This window comes from Schistocerca piceifrons, chromosome 1 (assembly GCF_021461385.2).
Source record: "Schistocerca piceifrons isolate TAMUIC-IGC-003096 chromosome 1, iqSchPice1.1, whole genome shotgun sequence".
Taxonomy (NCBI): domain Eukaryota; kingdom Metazoa; phylum Arthropoda; class Insecta; order Orthoptera; family Acrididae; genus Schistocerca; species Schistocerca piceifrons.
Window position 1 is genome coordinate 1,073,154,004 of NC_060138.1, and position 17,135 is coordinate 1,073,171,138.

Genomic DNA, 17,135 nt, shown 5'->3' on the forward strand with positions numbered 1-17,135 from the left:
GTTTCACGCCAGTCGCATACTAGTGGCGCTAGAAGCGTCACTATGAGGATGCAAATCAGGGTTGTTTTAAATACACGCTGCAACGGTCGTGAGTGTTCGTTACCTTTGAGATTGAACGTGGTGAGTTGATGTTAGTCACGAATCCAAAGACGCCGTTATGAACACCCCACTGAATTTGAACGAGGTCGTGTAATGGGGCTACGAGAAGCTGGATGTTCCTTCTGCGATACTGCAGGAAGACTTGGCAGGAAAGTAGCGACTGTACATGACCGCTGGCAGTTGGGTCACGAGAATGTACGGTCACAAGAAGACTGGGCTCCAGATGGCCATGTGGCACTACCGAGAGGGATCGTTTTCGGCATATGGCTCTGGCGCATCGTACTGCAACTGGAGCAGCAATCTGAGTGCAGTTGTCACCATAGAGACACTACGAACTGTTAGAAATCGGTTACATCGATGATAGTTCAGAGCCAGACACCTTGTAGTGTGCATTCCACTGACCCCAAACCACCACCATTTGCGACTTCAATGGTGTCAAGTGAAAACTCGTTTCTAATGAAAGCTGGTTCTGTCTCGGTGCCTGTGGTGGGCGTGTGGGCAGGAGGAAGCCAGCTGAGGGCCTGCCAACAACCTGTCTGCATTCTAGACACACTACACTTACAATTGGAAGTATGGTCTGGGGTGCGATTTCTATGGCAGCAGGAGCACTCTCTTGGTCATCCCACGCACTCTGACTGCAATCGACCTCGGGATTCGACCTGTTGTGCTACAATTCACGAACACCACTCTAGGGGTTGTTTTTCAACGGGATAACGCTCGCCCACATACCGCTGTTGTAACCCAATATCCTCCATAGCATGTCGATATGTTTCCTTGGACCCCTCGATCACCAGATCAGTCTTCAGTCGTGCATATACTTGACATCATCAGATGACAACTCTAGCATTATTCACACACAGCATTAACCATCCATGTATTGATGGATCAAGTGCAACAGACATGGAACTCCATCCCACAAACTGGCGTTTGGCACCTGCGCAATAGAATGGAAGCACGTTTGCATGCTTCTGTTCAACATTCTGGGTGATACACCTATTATTAATGGATCAGCATTTCACATTTTCAATGATTTACCTCCCATGTACAATAAGATATGATCTTGCAATTTTTAATCACTTAAATACGTTACGTAACGTATTTAACCTAAAGCCATATCTTTGTGACTATTACAGAGCCATCTATCACAAAGCGAAAAAAGTGGTCCAACTGAAACATTCATACTTCTTTACGTACTTCACGAATATGGAATGAAAAATGGGGGTTCCTATTTTTAAAAAAAACGCAGTTGATTTCCGTTTGACCTATGGCAGCGCCATCTAGCGGGCCTCCCATAGGGCCATCTGGTTTCCCCCTTCAAGCTAGACAAGTTTCATTCTTTGTAGTTTTATCGTTTGACGCTTATTTCGTGAGATATTTGGCCCGGTCACGATCAATGGACCATTCTGTATATACATACTGACGGAAAAAATCGCAACTACGAGAAGGAGCTGTGAGACATAAACGAAATTTGATAGTCGTGTTTTTGCGTCTGGAAGATGACGACTATTACAATTTGGCGCCAGTCGCATAAGCATGGCGCCAATATGACGATGAAAATCAGGTTTGCTTTAAATACGCGCTGTAACGGTTGTTAGATTTAGTTGCCTTTGATATTAGACGTAGTGAGTTGATGTTAGAAAAGAATGCCTTTACGGCGACAAAGACGACATTATTAACATCCAACTGCGTTTGAACGACTTCGTTTGAACGAGAAGCAGGATGTTCGTTCTGCGATATTGTAGAGAGACTTAGCAGGAACGTAGCCGCTGTACATGACGGATGACATGGGCTCACGAGAATTTACAGTAGTAAGAAGGTCGGGCTCCGGACCGCCATGTGGCACTACCGAGAGGGAAGACCGTCGTGTTCGGCGTATTACTCTGGCGCATCGTACTGCATCTGCAGCTGAGTCGCAGTTGGCGCCACGGTCACACGATGAACAGTTACAAATCGGTTATTTCAAGACAGCTCCGAGCCAGACAACCCGTAGCATGCATTTCACTGACCCCAAACCACCAACATTTGCGACTTTACTGGTGTCAAGCGACTACTCATTGGAGTGCAGGCTCGAGGTCTGGTGTCTTTTCTGATGAAAGCTGATTTTTCTTCGGTGCCAGTGATGGCTGCGTGTTGGTTACAAGAGGGCCAGTTCAGGGCCTGCAACCAGTTTGTCCACTTGCTAGGCACACTTGACTTACTGCTGAAGTTATGACGTGGGGTGCGATTTCGTATGACAGCAGGAACACTCTCGTGGTTATCCCACGCACCATGACTGCAAATTTGTACATCAGTCTGGTGATTCGACCAATTATGCTGCCATTCGTGAACAGCCTTGGGGGGAGGGGGGTATTTAGCAACAGGATAACGCTCATTCACATATCGCTGTTGTAACCCAACATACTCTAGAGAGTGTCGGTGTGTTCCGTTTGGCCTGCTCTACCACCAAATCTGTATCCAGTCAGGCACGTATGGGACATCTGCCGACAACACCAGCGTCATCTACAAACAGCATTAACCGTTTTGACCGACCAAATACAGCAGGCATGGAACTCTATGCCAAACACTGACGTCTGGCACCTGTACAACACAATGCATGGACGTTCGGATGCTTGCGTTCAACATACTGGCGGTTATTAAATTATTAATGTACCAGATTGCACATTTGAAATGGGTTATCTAATACCTACATTAACCTGTCATCTTGCAATGTTAATCACTTACATATGTCACCTGGTCAAATGAATTTCCGAAATTTGATTACTCCACATTAATATTTTTGTTGCAAGTTTGCTTTTTATGTACCTGCGAAAAGTGTATATGCCGGATCGTGTGATGTCGCAAGTTTTTATACCGTGGACCAGAAGTTCCAGAGATATACTACTTAATTGGATCATTACGTGTATAAACGATTTAGCGAGTATCAATAGAGGTTCCTTGAGGCATATCGCTAATAATGCTGTTGTTTACAGAGAAGTTGCAAACATAAAAAATTGTAGCAAAATGCAGAAAGACTTTCTGAGTTTCGATGCTTGATGCACGGGTTTGTAGTTTACTCTCACCATAAAGAAATGTAATACACTACGCATAAATAGGCAGAAATACAAACTACTGTATAATTACACGACTGCAGAATACTCGCCGGAAGCAGTCACAACCATAAAACGTCTAGGAGCATACGCAGGAGCGGGATAGTGTAACCACCATAGAAAATTAACCACAGGTGGGGCAGATGTGGGTCAGACTCTCTGGAAGAACTCACAGAAAATGTAGTCCGTCCGCAAAGGAGGTAGCTGAACCCTTGTACGACTAATAACTGAATACCGCTTGTCAGTCTGGCATCTGTACCAGATAGGATTAGTAGAGAAAGTAGGGAAGATCTAAGGAAGAACAGTTCGTTTGGTTACAGGTGCCGGCCGCTGTGGTTGAGCGGCTCTAGGCGCTTCAGTCCGGAACCGCGCTGCTGCTACGGTCACAGGTTAGAATCCTGCCTCGGGCATGGATGTGTGTGATGTCCTTAGGTTAGTTAGGTTTAAGTACTTCTAAGCCTACGGGACTGATGACCTCAGATGTTAAGTCCCATAGCGCTTAGAGCCATTTGAACCATTTTCGTTACAGATTCACTTAGTTAGTACGAAAGTGTCTCGCAGGTGCTCAGCCAACCCCAGTGAAGACGTTGCAAGACGGGACTTTCGCATCGCGCTGTGGTTTACCCTTAAAGCTCAGACAGCGTACTATACTAGAAGAATGAATCAATACATTGTCTCTTCTATGTATATCTCACGAAAAGACCGGGATGGTAAAACTGGAGCAATGGTAAAATTGGAGCAACATGTTTTGTAAATTGTTTACAAAAGTCTGTTACTGGTTTGACTAGATTTTGTGTTCATTCTTCCGAAACATTCCATGTTACATAATAATCCAATCCACTATGATCATCTGTCCCTTGCAGATTTTTGCGAGAGTTGAGAAAATGGTATGTTCAACCATCATAATGTTATAATGATCATTTTTTTCAATTACTCCTATTCCTTTTTTGATGGATTCAACGATAGGACGGGGATACCACATGTCGAGGTGTACCTGTGATGTAATTTATAGAGAGATATTTGGTCCTGTGTAGCATCTTTTACAGCAGCCTCCCATCGTCGACGATGTGTTCGTAAGTGGAGATCACTTTTCTGCTTCATCCTTACCATCTACTTCGCCACAGGTCTACAAAATGCTATATGTGCTCCAGGTGTACTGTTGAAATGACGTGGTTTTTGAAACGTCTGCATCTACATCTACAGGGATACTCTGCAAATCACATTCAAGTGCCTGGCAGAGGGTTCATCGAACCACCTTCACAATTCTCTACTATTCCAATTTTGTACAGCGCGCGGAAGAAATGAACACCTATATCTTTCCGTATGAGCTCTGATTTCCCTTATTTTATCGTGGTGATCCTTTCACCCAATGTAGGTCGGTGTCAACAAAATATTTTCGCATTCGAAGGAGGAAGTTGGTGATTGGAATTTCGTGAGAAGGTTCAGTCGCAGCGAAAAACGCCGTTCTTTTAATGATTTCCAGCCGATATCCTGTATCAATTCTGTGACACTCTCTCCCATATTTCACGATAATACAACACGTGCTACCTTCCTTTGAACTTTTTCAGTGTACTCCGTCAGTCATATCTGGTAAGGTCTCACATCGCGCATCACTACTCTAAAAGAGGACGGACAAGCGTAGTGTAGGCAGTCTCCTTAGTAGGTCTGTTACATTTTCTAAGTGTCCTGCCAATAAAACGCAGTCTTTGGTTAGCCTTCCCCAGAACATTTTCTACGTGTTTCTTCCAATTTAAGTTGTTCGTAATTGCAATACGTAGGTATTTAGTTCAATTTACAACTTTTAGCTTAGACTGATTTATCGTGTAACCGAAGTTTACCAAGTTCCTTTTAGCACTCATGTGGATGACCTCGCACTTTTCGTTATTTAGGGTCAACTGCTACTTTTAGCACCATTCAGATATCTTTTCTAAATCGTTTTGCAGTTTGTATTGATCTGCTGATGACTTTATTAGTCGATAAACGACAGCGTCATCTGCAAACAGACGGCTGCCCAGATTGTCTCCAAAATCGTTTATATAGATAAGGAACAGCAAAGGGCCTATAACACTACCTTGGGGAATGTCAGAAATCACTTCTGTTTTACTCGATGTCTTTCCGTCAGTTACTATGAACTATGATCTTTCTGACAGGAAATCACAAATCCAGTCACATAACTGGGACGATATTCCATAAGCACGCAATTTCACTACGATCCGCTTGAGAAGTACAGTGTCAAAAGCCTTCCGGAAATCCAGAAATACGGAATCGATCCGAAATCCCTTGTCAATAGCACTCAACAATTCATGTGAATAAAGAGCTAGTTGTGTTTCACAGGAACGATGTTTTCTTAACCCATGTTGACTGTGTGTCAATAGACCGTTTTCTTCGAGGTAATTCATAATGTTCGAACACAATATATGTTCTAAAATCCTGCTGCATATCGACGTTAAGAATACGGGCCCGTAATTTAGTGGATTTCTCCCACTATCTTTCTTGAATATTGGTGTGACCTGTGCAACTTTCCAGTCTTTGGGTACGGATCTTTCGCCGAGCGGACTGTTGTATATGATTGTTAAGTATGGAGCTAATGAATCAGCATACTCCGGAAGGAACCTAATTGATATACAGTCTGGACGAGAAGACTTGCTCTTATTAAGTGATATAAATTGCTTCACTACTCCGAGGATATTTACTTCTACGTTGCTCATGTTGGCAGCTGTTCTCGATTCGAATTCTGGAATATTTACTTCGTCTTCTTTTGTCAAGGCATTCCGGAAGGCTGTGTTTGGTAACTCTGCTTTGGCACCACTATCCTCGATAGTATCTCCATTGCCATCGCGCGGAGAAGGCATTGATTGTTTCTTGCCGCTAACTTACTTCACATACGACCATAATCTCTTTGGATTTTCTGCCAGGTTTCGAGACAAAGTTTCGTTGTGGAAACTGTTATAGGCATCTCGCATTGAAGTCCGCTCTAAATTTCGAGCTTCTGATGGAGGTCGCCAATCTTGGGGATTTTGCGTCTGTTTAAATTTGTCATGTTCGTTTCGTTGTTTTTGCAACAGTGTTCTGACCCGTTTTGCGTACCAAGGAGGATCAGCTCCGTCGTTTGTTAATTTATTTGGTATAAAACTCTCAATTGCTGCCGATACTATTTCTCTGAATTTAAGCCACATCTGATCTACACTTATATTATTAATTTGGAATGTGTGGAGATTGTCTCTTAGGAAGGCGTCAAGTGAATTTTTATCTGATTTTTTAAATAGGTATATTTTTTGCTTATTTTTCGAGGATTTGGGGATTACAATATTCATTCTTGCTATGACTACTCTGTGTTCACTAATCCCCGAATCAGTTTTGATGCTCGTTATTAACTCAGGATTATTTGTTGCTAAGAGGTCAAGTGTGTTTTCACAACCGTTTACTATTCACGTGGTCTCATGAACTGACTGCTCGAAATAATTTTCAGAGAATGCGTTTAGCACAATTTCGGTTGATGTTTTATGCGTACCTCCGGAATTAAACACGTATTTTCGCCAACATATCGATGGTTAATTAAAGTCACCACCAACTATTATCGCATGAGTCGGGTACGTGTTTGAAATCAAACTCAGGTTTCCTTGAACCTTTCAGCAGCTGTATCATCTGATTTGGGAGGTCGGTGAAAGGATCCAATTATTGTTTTATTCCCTTTGCCAACAATGACCTCTGCCCATACTAACTCACAGGAAGTTTCTACTTCAATTTCGCGACAAGATAAACTACTTCTGACAGCAAGAATCACGCCACCGCCAACTGTGTTTAGCCTATCCTTTGGAACACCATTACGTTCTTCGCAAAAATTTCGGCCAAGCTTATATCTGGCTTTAGCCAGCTTTCAGTGCCTATAACGGTTTGAGCATCTGTGCTCTTTATTAGCGCTTGGAGCTCTGGTACTTTCCCAACACAGCTACGACAATTTACAACTGTTATACCGATGGTTCCTGTATCTACGTTCTTCCTGTGTTCAGCCTGCACCCTTTGTGACTGAAACCCTTCTTGTGTTTTCCCAAGACCCTCTAACCCAAAAAACCGCCCAGTCCACGCCACACAGCCCCTGCTACCCGTGTGGCCGCCTCCTGCGTATAGTGGACACCTGACCTATTCAGCGGAACCCGAAACCCAATCACCCTTTGGCGCAAGTCGAGGAATCTGCAGCCTACACCGTCGCAGAACCGTCTGAGCCTCTGATTCAGACCCTCCACTCGGCTCTGTACCAGAGGTCCGTAATGAGGCTAGATAGTGGTTATGGTTATACGTATGATTTTGGCGTCACAATGTAGGTACTCCACTGTATCTGTAATTACTCCTTGTGATTTATTTTGGTCTTACCGTTCTATGTCGATACCTGAGTGTGATTTGATTACGACTGAATCTTCTTGTGTAATAAAGTGGCAATATAGCTGTGTGAAAATCATGATTTTTCAATGATGAGAGATATTCGAGTTCGGGCAGAGCTTTTCCAACGATCATTCTTCCCGCATACCACCGCATCTGGGACAGGAAAACGGGAAAGTGACAGTAGCACACAAAGTACCCTCCGCCATCCACCATAAGGTGACTTGCAGAATACAGATGTAGATGTATCTCTTAAACAACTGATTTATGAGCGTGCGACGTACTCGCACATCTACTGACTCCTGACAAACACTGACCACTGGCTGATGGGGCACCGCTGAAAAACAAAGCGACATGCAGCAGCAGTTCTCCTGCTTATCGAAGCCACACTCATTTTGTTATTCTTGACCACCCTGGCACTGGCGGCCGATCGAAACAGTGCTGCACTAGTATTTAAACCTAGCCTAAAGAGCTGATACGAAGAGGGAAGAAATCTCATAGAAACATTGGTACTCAACCCGGGACCTTTTCCCGTTCCGGGCAAGTGCTCTACCGACTAATCTACCCTAGCACGACTCAGGACCCATCCTCACAGCTTTATTTCCTCCATCACCTACCTCATCGCCCTGCCGGATAGCCTAACACAAGAACAAATAGTTGCCCTTTGATTCATTTCTTCTGATTTGTCGTCTCCTTTTTTTATAGTGTCTGGAAAGCACTTTAATTTCCTTTGAAAGCTTTCTTGGAGGAAAATTTTATGCTGACGACGGAAAAAGACGCCTATATTTTTCTTTTTCGTATTTTAAAGTTTGTATGAACGTATTTATCAACCAGAAGAAGCGATTAACTTAATTTATGCTGTTAGACGATACTTTCACCGCAATCTCCAGCAACCAAGATGGCGAGTGGCATACTCAGATTTAAGAAATGACAAATTCGGGAAACCGATGCAGCGGATAATCTTGAACAGATTGTGAAGTAAACTCATAAACGAATATCTTCAGAACAAGACCTCTGAAGCCGTCACTGAAGTGTGACTGTTCCCATGGTCGAAAAACGAAGAGACTCAGTTCTCATTTAACATTCTACCAAAATATAAGTTCATCAGAAATTAAGCATTGAAGTCTGGGGTGGAAGACAAGTATGGCGAGCGGAAGGACGGTCTGAAGAAGGCAGGAAGGAAGCAGGTAAGAAAGTAAAGAAAATAAAAGTAGCCGTACACGTTAAAGAGCTGCTTTCGTGACAGATACGTGCGTCGGCTCGAGATCGAATCCGCCCGGAAAATAAACGACGTTGGTCGCCATGCCGATAGTTTCCCCCATCCCCTAGGTGAATGCCCGCTTCAGTTAGATCACTGGAAAATATTTCGAAAAAATGTGATCTCTCAGGTTTTGTCGGCATTATTGATTTATAAGGAGCTTCCTGGTGCACGGAGGAGTTATTGTATCCAGCTTCTGCACAATATTTCGACAACCGACCGCCGGCCGAAGTGGCCGTGCGGTTAAAGGCGCTGCTGTCTGGAACCGCAAGACCGCTACGGTCGCAGGTTCGAATCCTGCCACGGGCATGGATGTTTGTGATGTCCTTAGGTTAGTTAGGTTTAACTAGTTCTAAGTTCTAGGGGACTAATGACCTCAGAAGTTGAGTCCCATAGTGCTCAGAGCCATTTGAACCATTTGACAACCGACCCAGACATCTTCTTCAGCTGCTGCTGTTTACCCTATTAATGTGTACTCACTGCCTAGACACCAACCAGACTGCGAGGTATTATTGGTCTCACGCAGCTTCCTATAGCCCAGTTCGTCTCCCGGCGTCCACTGCACCCTTTGATGCTATTTTTTTTTACAGAGCCCGCACTGATACTCCGTAAGAGGCAAATTTCCTCAGCGTTTTTCACTTCTTATGGATGTGATGGAAACAACAACTCGGTTGAAGACCCAGAAGCTCACTATTAATTATATCGAAAACTTTGGTTCAGTTTCACGTGAATAACACTACACGCAAACAGTTTGATTATTCATATTCGTTCCCAGGAGGTAAGGGAGTGGCGACAGGAAGGGCATCCAGCAAACCCTTAAATTAACCATGCCAGACCTGTTAATAACCATGCTGACCCCTCGCCTACGTGGGGGAAAGGCACAAGAAAAAGAAGACACAGTGCTTCGTGTCCTATCTTCCACACAACACAGAAATTTCCTTGCGACACCTGCAGGAGTAGCACTCCTACAAAAAGGATACTGCGAAGACGGTTTAGCCACACCCTGGTGAACGTTTCCAAACCGAGATTTTCACTCTGTGGCTGAGTTTCTGCTGATAGGGTAGCTCTGTCGGTAGGTTCCCAGCTCATGTCTCAGTCTGGAATACAGTTTTAATCTGCCAGAGAAGTTTATTATCAGCCTTAGTTGCTTGCGTAGGTCTGTTGTCGAAGTTAGAATTCCAATCCAGCACACAGTTCTAATCTGCTATGAAGTCTCATGTTATCAGTTCGCCTCCAGCAGTGAAGCGTCGTTGACAGCTGTTTACGTCTACGCCGATTGGCGTTCAGAGCGCGAAGTTGTTCATCTGTTGTGTTTCTCGCTCGTAACTACGCTACAGACACAACATGGGTCACTCATATAGAAAATGAACCATCAATATCAGTTTCGCTTTTGAATTCGTGCGACCCAGGGCTTCCGAGATCGATTGAGTCGTACGGGAAGAGATCAGAATAGATACACAGAACACGGCAGGCATACAAAATAAATAAATAAATGGTTCAAATGGCTCTAAGCACTATGGGACTTAACATCTGAGGTCATAAGTCCCTTAGAACTTAGAACTACTTAAACCTAATTAACCTAGGGACGTCACACACATCCATGCCCAAGGCAGGATTAGAACCTGCGACTGTAGCAGCAGCGCGGTTTCGGACTGAAGTGCTTAAAACCGCTCGGCCACCGCGGCTGGCTGACAGGCATACACCTCTCTATCATGACTAGTGTGGTTTATTGTAAATTGATCAACGACCTAGTATGTGATAAAATTGTACGTGACCATAAGAATGGGCTAAAATTCAAACATTGTGATGGGAATGTGGGGACGGTGTCAATCAAGCGATAGACGAATTCTGCGCTATTAGAATTTTTTAACTTTCCTTCGATGTTCCTGAAGATGTCTTTCTCTACGCTTTGCAAACAAATGGGCGCATATTCAGCCATACCACCGGAAAGTGGACCACTTTTACGACATAACCCGTTCTTGACGGGTGAGACAAGTTCGGATCCACCTTACGCGACATGTCCTGTCTTACCTTCCTATTGTTGGTTGCAGAGCGATAACTATTATTAAGACAGGCAGCTCAAGACCTGCTCGAGTTGTGGGAAGGAGGGGCACGAATATGGTTGTGAATGAATGACAATGCAAACAGAGGTCCACAAAAGGGTGAACGAAAAGACATTAGGCACTCTCTGACGATTGCTTTCTTCGTTCCGGAGGCAGACGATGACTACGCCACTCCAGAGAGTGCTGGGGTCTCTCCGACCACGACCGACGTTACACCACAGAACTGATGACCTTCTCTACACAACGATATCTGCAAGGCAGATCCCCAGAAAGTCCCGGAACAATAGAGCAAGACATGGCCATAACTGCTGAAGGTGTCACAGGATTTGTCTACGCAGAACTGGGCCGATGACTATGAGGAAACCTACCGCGTGCAACCAAGGCTATCACGGCTGAGGCGACACTCTCACAGAGCCCACATTACAAATGGCAATGGCTGATTCACTGACCACCCCGACGGATACCACACCGACAAGAACAAAGTGCGCCTAACCCGCGCGCCCCACAACACATAGGACGTCAAGAAGTGCTCCGCATCGCGTCCATTAATAATTATATCATACGGCCACGGATCAAGACCATCTAACTCAAAGATATGCTACATGCGACAAATACACATATAACATTTTAAAGTATAAGTGAACGAATTCCTGTCCCTCTATGGCTACGACAATGTGATGTCACCAGCTTTAGAAATCTGTAATGGCATAGCGCTATTCTTTAAGGAAGGCATCGTAACTTCTTTGTAAAATAAACAGCTCCGCTCTTTCTAGGACGGCACGCTCATTACAACCTCGACTGCGGCTTCAGTTGTGTGCTGGAGCCGAAGGATCAGTTCCCACGTTATAACCCATGCCCAGAATTGAGAACATTGATATGAGATCCACAGTCAGTAGATTCGTGGGAACACATCCATGGAGAATGAACCGAATATACATACGTAACTAGCCGCTCTGCCAGCCACATCGATCAAGTCGCCCCACTCCTGACACCCATGACACAGACAATGTACAGCGGCTTTCACTGACTACAAGGTATGTATTTGCACGACAGCCCTTCAAAATACAATGTTCAAATGTGTGTGAATCCTAAGGGAGCAAACTGCTGAGGTCATCGGTTCCTAGACTTACACACTATCTTAAAGTAACTTGAACTAACTTACACTGTAAGATGGCAAAAACTATGCCCCTTACATGAAGTCATTAAAGATCACCTAACTCACGTTGAGCAAACAGTAGGGCGGAACAAAATGACTGACAAGGCACAATGCATCTTGTAGAGGGTATAGTATGGACATATTGAAATAATTAATGTCGGGTGATGGTTTTAAAGTAATTTACACAACATGAAAACTTTGTGGAAACGCGTCCATTTACTGGAGGCTAGTTTACCCCAGGGAAGTACTCAGAATTGACCATGATCGCCGGGGAGCAGCTAAGGGAAGCGACAATAGGCAGCTTAGGGCGGCTCAAGCTCTGAGAAAGCGGTAATGGTGCGCAGCCTCCAGCCGCCTAAGATGAGTGACAGTGAGTGGGTGGTTGACCCCGGCTCCATGCTGGTGTACCGGGAAACAGACAGAGAACTTGTACGATAAATGTCCGTCGTCCCGTTTTCTGTGAAACATGCGAGAAAGCCATGCAAAGCTACAGTGGAGTGGTCAACAGAGGTCAAAATATGCATGTTTGTGACTATAGCAACTTCACGCTGAATTCACAGTCCGCAGAGTCTGAAGCAAATCAGGTGAAGAGCGACAGAATGAAATACGCCAGCCTCCGATGGGAATGTAGGACCAAGGAATTTGAAGTACTCTCCTGGGAGTCAGAATTCCGGAAAGCTTGGTGTTTGTGCAGATGCTAACCTTGATGGGTGGCCTGGGAGGAGCAAAATAGAAGTTGAGAGGAGGGGAAATTTTGTGGGAATTTGTTCACTTCCCAGGGCAGGCATCGGTCGGCGCTGGGAAGCGATGCATAATTAACGCAACTTGCACTGCAATTAGCATAAGTGATTTTGCTGGAGGGGAAACTGAGGTGAAGAGCGGACTGTGAGAAGTCTCCATAGAAGTCTTCCATTCCCAGCTTGCCTAGAGTGTGGACGTGGCGTTCTTTACTCAGCTACCCTGAGAAAGAGTAAGTGTCTCTGCAGTTTAGGACTTAGCAAACGGAATGATTGAGCTTGGAGATAGGAAGTTTTGGTTCAGCTAGATAACTAGATAGCTAGGAGTTAGAAGATGAGCGCAGCCTTGCAGCACCATGAGGTCGGCCGACATCCGCACAATGACGCCATTCCGCCACGCTGTATTCGGTGATATTGTGCCCGCTCCAGCCATTGATTAATTTGCTGGATCACGTTGGTAAAGTTTCCACAAGGGTTTCATGGGCCATGTATTGTAGAATTCTTCTCTCACTTCACATTACGCCTGGGTCAGTCGATAGGAATTACTTTTGATTTATCGCGCTTTACTCCATGCAAACGCAATTTATTACCACTGCCTGTTAGGAGAGTCATGTAATGTGATGATTGAAGGTCGTGAGTTAAAATAAATCTGTGCTAATCGACTGCATCTGTTTTCAATCAAGTAGTTGAAATCGCAAGTCACTTTCTTAATTAATTTTATGTTCAACATATGCATCTGTGTTCAATAGCTGAATATAACATCAATGTGCACCCCTTTTTAATTAAAAGGGATCAATTCTGTCAACACTGCCACCGCAGTTCAATCAGGAGTCACAGGGCCTTATTACTTTCTTTGCGTTATCCGACATTGCGGCAGTTTTGCACTCTCTGTTGATCTGTTAGTCAATTACCTGGGGTGAACACACACCAAAACCAGATAAGTGACGGGTAGGGCTGACCCATGCTAGGATGCGATACTTCGGGATTTGCTAGGAAGTAGTCTTGAGAAAGGAAATTTTTCCACGTGATCCATTGCTTAGCCATTTTTAATTGAAAAACAGGTAGTATTAGTTACAATAAGTTACATTATCTTCTTCATGTGCTGTCCTTTCAAATTCACAATTATAGGTGCCTGTGCATTGTATTTGTGATTTGTTGGAATACTTATGATGTGCAGTGCCGTAATCAGCCGATGCTGAGCATACAGAACACAATTATTGTTACTAGCCCTTTTGGGGAATGCTTCATGAACTATTTGTCGGGTCACTGCTCACACCCAGGGTATCAATTTGTGTCCTGATGTATGTTTTGCGTTATCTAATTATTGAGAGTAAGGGGTACCTGGGTTTTGAGTTTTCGTGTAACATAAAAGTGCAAATGATAACGAGGGGAAAAGCCAAGACAACGGCAGAATATAATCAGACTGTTACTCGGGAGAACATGGGTGATAGTAGGGAAAGCTCTACCGATGAGCGTGACGAACGCGAGTTGCAAGTTCCTGAAACTGCTTCTCAAGACTGGTTTAGTCCGCTGAATAGCAAGGACGTTGATTCAGGCAGTGATACTGGGGGCTCAGGGGACGCAGGGAGTACAGGATTAATCCATAAGTACGGAAGATCGAGCCTAAGAAGCCAGAGCGTGTTGGAACAAAACGGTGTCCGACCATTATCAAACGATTCATTCACAAGTTATCCGACGGGGGCGCGGAGACGGTACTTGTCTAGATATCGGAGGGTTCCTCAGAACAGAGGAGAAGAGTCGCATTTTCAACCACAAAAGGACAAGGATCAATGCGGCTACTCTCAAAAACATTACGGACCTGTTGCAACAGATGCAAACGGTGAACTTAGAGCAGAGCAGGGAAGTAAAAGAGGAGGTAAAGAATCTCTGCGTCAAAATAGAGAAAGAGATTTCCATCATCAAACGAACGGCGATCGAAGCCAAATTAATTGCAAAAGGTGCAAGGAAAATACCGAGAGAAACTCGGGACTCCACGCAAAGCACGGAAAAAGTAGGAAAGGTCATGTTATCAAGGCTACAAAGCCGGATAAAACGTGTTGAAGAAAAGCAACAAGAGCAACCGGACATAGGGCCTAACGAGATGTTGAAAGAGGAAGTGGCGATATTAAAAAGAAATTTAGAGTACGAGGTAAAACGTCTCATTACAGAGACATCAGGGAAGGAGAAGGGTGTAATTACTGCGTCGACCGAACCGTCACTTGCCGGAACACAGATAACCGCTTCACGGTGTGACAAAGTGGACACTATAAGTAACGGGAGCCACGCATTCATTCACAGCTCTGAGGCAACGACCGAGGTAAACACGGGCAGCGCGCAGCTGTTCAGTGAGGACAATTGCTGTCAGCTGATTAGATGTACCGAACAACTGTCGAACATGCAGAGGGGGAGAGATGACGATAGCATGTCGGAACGAATTAGTCCACGTCCCGAAGTTCATACGAATCGTAAGAACGGTCGAAATGATAACTGGAATGATGACTGGTTTGACTACAAGCATTTTGTATCAATCCGAAAACTTTTATGGGACAATTCGAGTTATCTTTTCCCCCACACTGGCCACTGATGTACCCGATGGATTTTGTGTGGACCCATATGGAGGGCGCGACCGCTGAGTACATGAGAAATGTAGCGAAGACGAGCGTCTCGTTCGAAGATTTCAAAAATGCCTTCTTGGGCAAGTATTGGTCTAAAGAAACCCAAGAAAGGATCAAACAAGAAATTATGATGTCCAGAGATATGGAAGGGGCAGGGTACCGGAGTCGGGTCAAATTTTTTGAAAATATGACAAAAAGGAACCAGTACCTAGACAACCCATGTAGATGTGCGGACATCATCAGATTATGCTACATGAACCTTCCCATCTCCTATCAACAATCACTTGCCGGTCGTTGTGGTAGCGATACTGTGGTATTTAAGGGCATTTTGCGCGAATTGGAATTCACATTTCAAGAGGAACAGGCGCAGGAGAAACACCGACAGCGTGAACAAGATAACAACCGTCACAATAATGGACCTCAGTGGGATAGCAGGCCAGTGCCGAACTACAACGGCCACAATCAAGATAAAAGTAATGGAAACTCGAAAAGAAGGTACACGGAAGAAGAGCAACACTCTCCGGTGAAACATAATAAATTACAAAGGACTTGGGGCGGTAACCAGCAATCGGGAAGGAACAGGAATAATGGTTACCAAAATAACAACCAGGAAGAGGTCGAAGTCCACCCTCCGAAGCCTGGTCCATCCCACCTTAACGGGCAGGATTACGAACAACGAGACAGAGCGCAGACGTAGTAAATATAGGTTTAGAATAAGAATTTTTTCTAAGGTCTTGTTTGTTGTGTATGTACTGATCTTAGTGGTAGAATGTCTCGTTTATGTGTGCCTATATTTTGTGTTTTTATTATTAATAATGATATCTCGCCTCTCGATGTTAAAAAAGCGAAGTGCACTAGATTATTTTGGAAAAACACATGATTAAAGAATGGAAAACAAGTATTTCTGAGCGTACCCATAGAAAAAGATAGATTAGGAACTCAGTAAATTACAGTAAAGTTCCCCGTAATTGTATCTCTGTCATTGGAGAATATATTTACGGTGGCCAGTCCCGTAGGTCGTTACGAGGACGCACCGACGCATCTCGTATGCCCCTGAATACGTAAGAGGTGGACAGCTATGCGCGGTTGCGTGAATTAACGCACCCAGTGTATGTTAAAATGAACCGGATGTAATCATCTACAGGTCGAACAGCAACACTGATACGCCAGAAATACTTGCTGATAACAAGATAGTGTAACAACTGCGAGTGTGAGCAGTGAGCTATATTTGTGTTGTGCCATTGTGACATTCCTGACAAAAGGAGAAAATGGGAAGAAAATAGAGGACAGAAGAAGTGTCGCAATAGAACACGATAAAGGACGCTATCAAAACTTCCAACAAAAATCTTGGTAAGACTGACACATGTCTAAGTTTGTTGTGTTTTATACATGTTCGCAGGCACAATAAGACGGACGCCTGCCACATAGGGAACTCAGAAGAAAAAACAAGATTAGAGATAAAAAGTAGTAAATAGTAAATATGTAGTCGGGTTGGCCAACACCGTGTTAGTCGTAGGAATTGGTAGTTAGAAATGATGATGGGATCCTGCCCAGATAATCTTGATTCCCTATCCCTTGATTGTGTGTGTGTGTGTGAATGACTGTGAGCAAGTTGTCTTGTACATTTTTTATGTTTATGTATAAAAAAAGTTCTGTTTCATTTCAATTTTAATTGATCCTGAAGTGGATTTACAGACAAGAAAATCATTCCCTTTGTAATGAGACAATTTCATTGTCTTCAGAA